This window comes from Salvia miltiorrhiza, chromosome 6 (genome assembly GCF_028751815.1).
Source record: "Salvia miltiorrhiza cultivar Shanhuang (shh) chromosome 6, IMPLAD_Smil_shh, whole genome shotgun sequence".
Taxonomy (NCBI): domain Eukaryota; kingdom Viridiplantae; phylum Streptophyta; class Magnoliopsida; order Lamiales; family Lamiaceae; genus Salvia; species Salvia miltiorrhiza.
Window position 1 is genome coordinate 8,341,889 of NC_080392.1, and position 9,004 is coordinate 8,350,892.

Genomic DNA, 9,004 nt, shown 5'->3' on the forward strand with positions numbered 1-9,004 from the left:
GATTTCCTCCATCCCTTTCGCGACCAAGGCGTCTGCTGAAATTGGGAGCAGCGAGCACAGCAGCGGCGGTGGTTCAACAAGCCCAGGGCCAACGGCTCCTTCGCGCCCCTTTCTCTTTCCCTTCTCGTCGGCCCCTTCGCGCCCCCGTCTCTCACCGCCTGCGACATCCGCATAGGAATTCGATGGAATCAGCAGATGTTCGGGGTGGTAGGGTTTCGGGGGTTAGGTTTTTGACGGAGGCGGCAATGGTGACTTTTTCACCAGAGTTTGAGTTCGGGTCAGGAACGAGGGCTCTGACAGCGGCTTGTTGTTGTCAATCAAAGCGAGAGAGGGGCCGATCTTCGTGTCTGAGATTGAGGGAGGTGGCGGTGCCTTATCGTTGCCAATGAGGAAGGCGGAGGCGGTGGTCCTCGTCGCCACTTCGCTGGAAGAAGGCAGCGGTGGTGGATTTTGAGGAGGGGTCATCTTATTCCGGCAACAGTCCTTTGGCGGCGGTCTACCGGACCTGGAGGAGGGAAAGAAAAAAGCATTGATTTTTTTTTATTATTATTTTTCATGTGTCAAATTTTCAGTCCAAGTAAGCGCCATGTCAGCTCGGTACTATTACCATGTAGGCGACATGTCAGCTCGGAGCTTCACCAGAGAAAAAACCATGGAAAAATTGTTCAACCCCTTAAATTCAGGGAATTGCTGATTAAAAAAAAAGTTCATGGAAAGTTTGGAAATTCGGGTATAATTAATGAGTTTTGGTGTAATTAACCCTTTAAAAATCAACAAGATAATTTTCAAGTATTATCATTTAAAAAGAAAAAAATAAATTAAAAAAAATCAGAATGGATCATCTACCCATGCCAACTGCATTGAGAGTGCCTGCTTGTCTGTTCTTGCTATTAATCTTTGTTGGCACTTGCATTTAGGGCTGGGAAGTTCGGGATCGGGTATAGGGTACCCGATTACCCGACCCGAAAAAATTGGGTATCGAGTACCCTATACCCGAAAAATTTAGGATCGGGGTCGGGGTCGGGTATTTAGAGTGTGAAAAAATTGGGTATCGGGTATACCCGAAATACCCAATTTTTTAATTAATAAATTTTAAATTATTTAATTAAATTTATAAGAAACTAAAAGTCTAAAACAACTTAAACTAAGTTGTTGCTCACCGCCGTTCCCGTTTGAAATTGAGCTCCCAACTCCCAGTCCCAGCCCTAAGTACTCCCGCCCGGCCGCTCCCACTCCAGAAATCCCTCTCGTTTCCGACGAGTCGGCGACCCAGCAGTGCCCCTCGCTCGCCCACTGTCGCCCAGACTAGAGCCAGTCGCCAGTGAGGAGCTCGCTCCCAGCCGCGACCCTCGCCCAGTCGCCCCGTCGTTCCGCCGTCGAGCTTGTCGCCCCACAGCAGTAGTGCTGTCAGTGGAGCTCCGACAACATCACAACATGTATTCTTCTTCTTTTGAATTTTGCTTATTAGCCTCATTTGAATTTGCTGCCCTGCTGATTAGCACAATTATATAGGGAAATAGCTTAAAATAGAGGGCACATTTTCGATTTTTTTTTAAAAAAAAATCGGGTATTAGGGTACCCGAATACCCTATTAAGTCAAATCGGGTAATTCGGGTGCCCTAATGCCCGATTTACCCGAATTCACAGTTTGACTTTGGAAATCGTCATTTTGACCGGGTAATTTAGGGTACCCGAATACCCATGTCGGGTATTAGAGTAGCCGATTAAAATATCGGGTTCAGGGTTGGGTATCGATTTTCGAGCTTATTCGGGATCGGGTACCCGATTTTTTCGGGTAGGGTACCCGATCCCGACCCGATTCCCAGCCCTACTTGCATTGTTAAAGGAAAAATGCTAATTTTTCCATCAACAACACTTGTCCATCATTGTCTGCAATCAATGGCCTTGAGACAACACACATGAATATAATTTCTGAGATAAATTTCTTACTTTTATATGTCCTATGTGACTTGGGCTCTCCAAGTTCTAAGTAGAATCTGTGTGGAACCCCAAATAATATAACATCATTTCTCATCGATATGCACTACGCTGTGCATATTGCTAAACTTGATTTTGTTGACAATCCTGTCCAATCTTAAGGATTAGAGGGAGAATCTGAACCTTAATATATACCTTGTTTGGGACTATTAAATCTGGTTTTATGGCAGATGTGTGTGCCCTGATTTTTCCAGCAAGCACCCATCTTCGTATGGTGCTTTTGCTTTGTCCTAATCCACTTGCTAATTCCCTAATAGTGATTCTCTTCGTATATTCCATATTTAAAGTAACGTGAGATAAGAGTGAACTACCTTTCTCCTTGTGTTATTAATCTTACCACTAACGAGGAATTACTTTCCCAATTGCTTGTTGTTTCTTTACAGATGCCCACAGTTGAGTAACGGTCGGCCTAGAGATAGATAATTTCGATTGGGCTTCCAAAAGCTTGCCTCGGCGTGGCTTTCTATTGATGCAACCTTCAAGGATGAATTAGATACATTAATTGTGTTTTCCAGTCCAGAAATCTTTCCTTACCATTTTATTTTTCACTCTTGTATTGTGGCTGCACTAGATCAGGTTATGTACTTACTTATAGACCTTCTTTTTTGTTATTTTTAGCTTTGGAGTTTGTGGCGTGAACTTGAAATATTAAATATTTAGCCTAAAGGCAAAACTGAATTCTTCCATTTCTTGTATTGTGGCGCTAGAATTTTAGGGGGGTGTATTCGTTGTGGAATTTGATGGATTTCTATGGATTTTAAAAGTCTGGGTGTATTCGTTCAAGACTTTTAAAAGTCTGCAGAAATTTGGGTGTATTCGTTCAAGACTTTTAAAAGTCCATATAAATCTGGGTGTATTCGTTCAAGACTTTTTAAAATCCATACAAATCTAGGTGTATTCGTTATTCCATTGACTTAAAATCCGGAATGACTTTCATGGATTTCATCCAAAAAATACACACGACGAAATTCGGCCAAGAACCACGAGAATTGAAATCCATGAAGTTTTAAGCGAGTGCTGAGTTCCAGCGCCCGCGGCCAAGAAGCCAGCGAGCGCTGGAACTCAGCAATCGTTGAGAAGCACAAGTTTTCTCAATAATCTTCTTCTCTATTATGCATAATCAACCATTCGAACATCAAGTTTTGCTACAAAACCCATGGAAGCACAACTACTCGTCTTGCTCGCTTGCACTTCCACCGCAAACAGCAGAGCCCCTCTTCACCGCTGCGTCTTCTCTCGCACCACCACTTTCAGTTCTCTCTTACCCCCCTTCACGGCTACTCAAACCCCGCAATTTCTGCTTTTCTCCCCTACTATCCACTACATCTCTGCTTCGAGGTGATTCATTTCTTCAGTCTCTACTCGTTATATTTGCCCCACTTTGCGATTATCTCCAGTTAACTTGATGTATTTACAAATTTAGGCGCACATTTGAAATTTATTATGCAGCTGACGTTTGCTCTCTTTCCCCCTTTTTGATTGTCCGATGCATTAATTTTTGGGATTATTTGATTGTGATGCTATTATATTAAGTAGTTGGTGCGGCAAAGATCCTTTTTTTTACTGATAATTTGAAATTACGGACGTTTCTATCGCCTTTAACTTTTTTTAGTTAGATTATTGGTTTAGCTTTCTTATACTTGGTGCAAGTAGGGTCTGTTCTCGTGATAACAAGTAGTAGTTGCGTAAACAAAAGCACCAGCAAGTTGAGGGATGATTGTGGCCGCAGAAGCCTACTCCAGCGGCCACTGGGTTGCCGCGGTCGCTGGGTTTCCAGCGGGTGCTGGGACTCCGCGGGCGCTGGGTCTCTTCTAGCGGGCGCTGGTTCTCCGCGGGCGCTGGTTTCATGAAATTCAATTCCAAAATTATCCCATAAAGTCTTCGAAAATCAGTGAAAATCGGGGTGAAATCCAACCACGAATTCTTTGAAAGTCGTCTGGAATTTATGTGAATTCCATGGAATTTAAATTCCATGGACTTTTTAAAGTCTGTGGAAATCCACAACGAATACACCCCATTTAGTTCTGATATGTGAAATGCACTTTTGTTGAATTTCAGCCGTGAGAAGCCTTAAATTTAATTTTTAGAATTTTAGTTTGTTTTTTTTAGTTTTAGATTTTAAAAAAAAATTAAATTAGTCAGAAATAAAATAAAATAAATTATTTAAATTTATTTAATTAATCATAATAAAATTAAAATTATTCAGTTTATAAAAAAAAATTAAATGAAAAGGGAATAAATATAAGCAAATAAACATCTGATCACTTATTCATTTTATTACCTACACATTTAAAACAGTAAACACTGATTTTTAAATCTTGCGCCCAAAAGAAATGAATCAAGCTAGTTGAAACGGGGGAAGTATTTTTTATTTTTTCAACGATCAAAATTTCGATATTATTACTTTTATTATTTTTTTTTGTAAAATTGGTCATTAATATTAATTTTTTTTCAGTTTTTTTCTTATTTTAAAATTGGTGAGAATTTTTTAATCTTTTTTTAGCGATAATATAAAATTTTTTAAAATAAATTAATGATAATGTTATTTTTTTTAAATGATCATTATTTCTATTATCACTCTTCCGCCGACACCACAAGTCTAATTATCTAAATATCATTTTTGATAATCTAAGAGTATGCATGAATGATACTGCATATTGAATGAGAGTTTAAATGAATTGATAGATGTTAAATATGTCAATAATATGCATATTTTATATAGGTGACTACTCGAAAGAACCTTCATGGTTATTCGTGCTTGACTTACAACAATTCCATGAGTGATGACGATCACTAAAAAGTTTATCAAGACGTCTACTATTGAGTACAAAATACATTAAAAAGGCTCGTTGGATAATCGAAAATGAGTTTTTTTTAACAATTGAATTTTCGATCATTAAAAAGAAAAATTCAATCATTAAAAATATTAAATAATAAATGTGACAAAAATCGAATTTATAATTATCTAATTTGCAATCGTTAAAAAATGGAACGACAATCGAAATAACAACCACTCAAATCGATTGTTAATTCGGTCGTTATTCATTTTAACAATCGAATTTTCATTTTTAACGATCGAATTTTCAACCGTTAGAGCCATATTTTTAAGAAGCGATGCCAGATAAATGTATCAATACCAAAATTTGAATATCGCGATAATATTGAAAAATTATGGAATCATTGTGCACAAGTGTGACATTATAACAAAAAAGAAAAAATAAATCAAAACACAATCATTTATAAGAACTCCACATATCATCTAGCAAGATTATGACAAGTTTGTTTAGTCAAAGACATAATTTGTTTACTTCAACATCTCATATTCGTGTTTTTATCATAATGCTAGCTTGAGGTTCAGGACCTCAGGTTATCTAAATTCATCTAGTAGTGAGGTTCATAAATATTCTAAAAATATATATAGAAAACTGTCAGTACTACATATTTTATGTAAAACTTTATATAAGCGTAGCTCATATTTAGTCTCAATGTTAATGTTATTTTTTATTTATATATTCATTTTATTATGATATTTCATAAATTGTTGTTGAGAGATCATTAAATTTAATTATAAATTAGATAATTTAAATTTAAATTTTGATTTGTTCATTTTCCTAACTTCAAATAATTAACAAAAAAACAAACAAACAAATCTACCTTTAATTTTTGTGTAACTTATAAATTAATGATTTTAATAACAGTTTATTAAAAATAACACTAATCAAATATATAATACGGTTAAGGAATCCTGCGCTCTCCTTAATCCGGGGTCCTACGTGGCATCACTAAAAATTCACCATTCAAAATCCCTGCAATTCTAGAGCCTCTAGCTCAATTCTCTATCGCTGACGTGGCAATATAATTCCACATCAATTATTATTATTTTATATATATTATTTAATTAAGTTAAATATTGTAAAATTATTTGATGATCCATCGATACCCACAATTTCTCTTCTCTTCCTTTCTCCGCGTCGACCACCACCTCCATTTCCCTCTCCGCGAAGATTCGACCCACCAGCCGATGCCACCTCCATTTTCCCCTCCCTCTGCCGGCGATTTGACTCACCGGCCGCAGCCGCGTTCTGCCACCTTTCGCCGCCCGCTAGAGATCTGCTCTTCCACCTTCCCCGATGCCACCCCCATTTTCCCCTCCCTCCCCCGGCGATTCGACTCACCGGCCGCATTCCACCGCGATTCGCCGCGATGAGATCTACCCCTTCCACGGTTCCACCTTCTGATTCGACCAGAAAGAATTCACAGAAGCCCTCTTTTCGTATCTGCAGATTTGGGGGTTTTCCATTTTCCCCATTTTTTGCTTTTCGTAGAATTCACGGCGGTTCCTCTCGATGCTCGAACGCGCGCCTCCGCCCCGAGCTCCATCGCGGCGATCCTCTACTCACCCGGCACCACGGGGTGAGTAAAGGGAGCCCTGCTTACATACCGAAATTTGATCGCATTGGTGCCAGAGCTGCATCACAACTGGTGGGACCTCCCACCGCTGCATTCTGCTTCGCCGGACCACCCGCTCCGGCGCCCTCCGCGATCTGCCGTGATTCTTGGTATGTATTAATTAGTTTCCTGATTTAATTCCTACACAGGCATTGTAAATATAGAATGATTATAGTTAAGTTTAGAAAGATTTGTTTTTGGAAAGATGTTTAATAATGGAAACTTAAAACCTAGATTTTGAGCTATAAATTTCTTAGTTAATATGATTTACGCCGCATACTTTTCTTCTCCTTTATTGTGTTTCTTCTTCTTTGTTTGAGAATCGACTAAGTCGACGGAGTTGGTCTTCTCTGCCGCGACTATAGGCCGTCCTTGAGCCCGAAAATCGTTCAACGACGCGCAGTCGTGCCGTCGGCTCGAGTCCAAGGTAACCTTTTTCTTCTTTTGCTGTGTTTCATTTGCATTGATTTTTTTTTTCTGCATTAGATTGATTTCTCTCTGTATTTCTCTATATTGCAGCACCCAAATCAATATTTTTGGCTTCCTTTCATCTACAATTGTAAGTGAGTGCTCTTCTTGAATCTCGACTCAATTTGGTGGCTATGTGTAAATTAGTTGCTTTGCATGTTGAAATTGTAATGATTCTGAGTTTTTTGTGGGATGGATTTAATATGTAATTAAGAAGATTCTTTTGTGATATTTTATTCCAGTTATTCATGTATTCCATTACCTACTGTGAATAGTAGTGAATAGTAACAGGGAATAGTTTTTCTATTTATGCACATAAAAAAAAGACAATAAAATGAGTAGTCATTTTCATTTTATGTGATAGTGCTTTGGATATGATGGCAGATTTTTGAGTTATATTGCACAAATATATGATTTGCTTCTTTCTCTGCGTGGATGAAATATTTAGTCAATTTCAAAGGTCTTCTTAGTTGTCTGGTGATTGTCTGCAATGGCTCCCTTTTGGACCATTGCATGAGTATCACTCATTAGGCTTTCTTCTCAACAGATGCTTATGAGATGCAAGGGAACTTCCTTCTGTAATGTCATTAATGTCATTCAAGCATGTTCAGGGGACCAATCTTGGGTAGATATAGATCATATATTGAATTGATAGGAATTTAAATAAACCTTTTTATTTGTATTTTCCAGATTTTTGGTTTAGATTTTGCTAATCAACTCTATGAATGTGTATCCGTTTTTCAATGGGTTGGGGTGCAGCTACTGTTGAATACGATAATGAAATACAATTTAAGCTACGGAGATTACATGTTCTCGGAGGCTCGGAGCTGTTTGTGTGTGTGTGAGTGCCTCACGCACACCGCACTCAATTTGAGAGTATTGGCTGTAAATGTTGTGATTTTCATGTCTAATTGCAAATTATGAATTGAGTTTGTTGCTGCACCTTTTATTGAATTGGAGCTATTATTTCTGTTGATGCTGAATAAGAAAAATTTGCGCCATTCCTTTATATTTATTTCTCAACTTGTGTAATAGACATAGGTGATCACAAAGTGGAAAATGTGAATGATCTAAGCACGTGATACCTATCCTCATATTCATCTACGGTATTGGAATATTAGACCGTTTGTTTCGTAACTTTCCAGTTTTATGTTTGTCCTCAGCTTTTGATTTTACTTTGGGAGTACTTTGACAGTAATGAATCATCTTTTATTCAAGAATGATTGTATAGCTATGTGTAATGATTCAAGAATGATTTATTTACTGAATCGCAATCTCTATTAGTATCTTTTCTTTGATAAGGTTTTGTGATCTCTGCTCTGATTGATGTTGAAATGAACTGATGGGATTTTGATTTTCAATGGTCAGGAATCACAAATTCTTCTTTTGCTCATTTGCGACTACATTTCAGACTTAACTTTCTTTCTCTGTTTGTTACATAACTAAGTATGTTGAAATCAATTATACTTTCTGTTCATGGCTAGCTCCTCTAACAATTCTGCTATGCTTTAGTCATATGGACTTCTTGAGTAGATATATTCATGAAAGTAAATGTTTTAGAAACAAGTTTTCGCTAATGAGAAACTACGTCAAGAACAAGGAAGTGAATTTTGTAGCCTTTCAAGGTATCAGTTTGAATGCTGGAGAAGATCGACTGAGGCCCTTCAAGAGTGCAAAGATATGATGTTCGTTCTTTTCGATTATCATGATGAATGAATTGTCCAAATCAATCTTCAAGATGCCGAGTTTCAGAGTTTTTGATCTACTGGAGGTGAAGACTTTTTTACCTCATTTTTTTCAAACATTTTAGATTTCATTAATGTGGACGGTCTCAATTATTAATGGAAGTATCCTTTGAGGATCCAGGTAAAACTCCAAGTTACAAGTTGAAATTATGAATTTGAGTTTGTCTAATTGGTTGAAAAATTAATGTGATATCATTTTTCCACTAAAGTCTTTTTTTTTTTTAATTTGAATCATCAGTTTCGAATGACAATAATCCAAATAATGTTTGAATCGCAAAGTACTACAAAATTTATAAATTAGATGGAATTTTTTTTTGCCTAATTTCGTATATACCTAATCATGG

General features: G+C 37.5%; 1 long non-coding RNA gene across 2 annotated transcripts; it reads left to right on the forward strand.

Annotated features, from left to right (window-relative positions):
* The first annotated feature begins 5,905 nt into the window (after nt 1-5,905).
* On the forward strand, nt 5,906-8,787 carry LOC130988415 (uncharacterized). Of its 2 annotated transcripts, none has more exons than XR_009090091.1 (3): nt 5,906-6,557; nt 6,768-6,874; nt 6,967-8,787. It is a non-coding gene; the product is annotated as an uncharacterized LOC130988415 (long non-coding RNA). The 2 variants fall into 2 exon arrangements; XR_009090092.1 differs by having other exon boundaries at nt 6,779-6,874.
* Nucleotides 8,788-9,004: the final 217 nt, after the last annotated feature.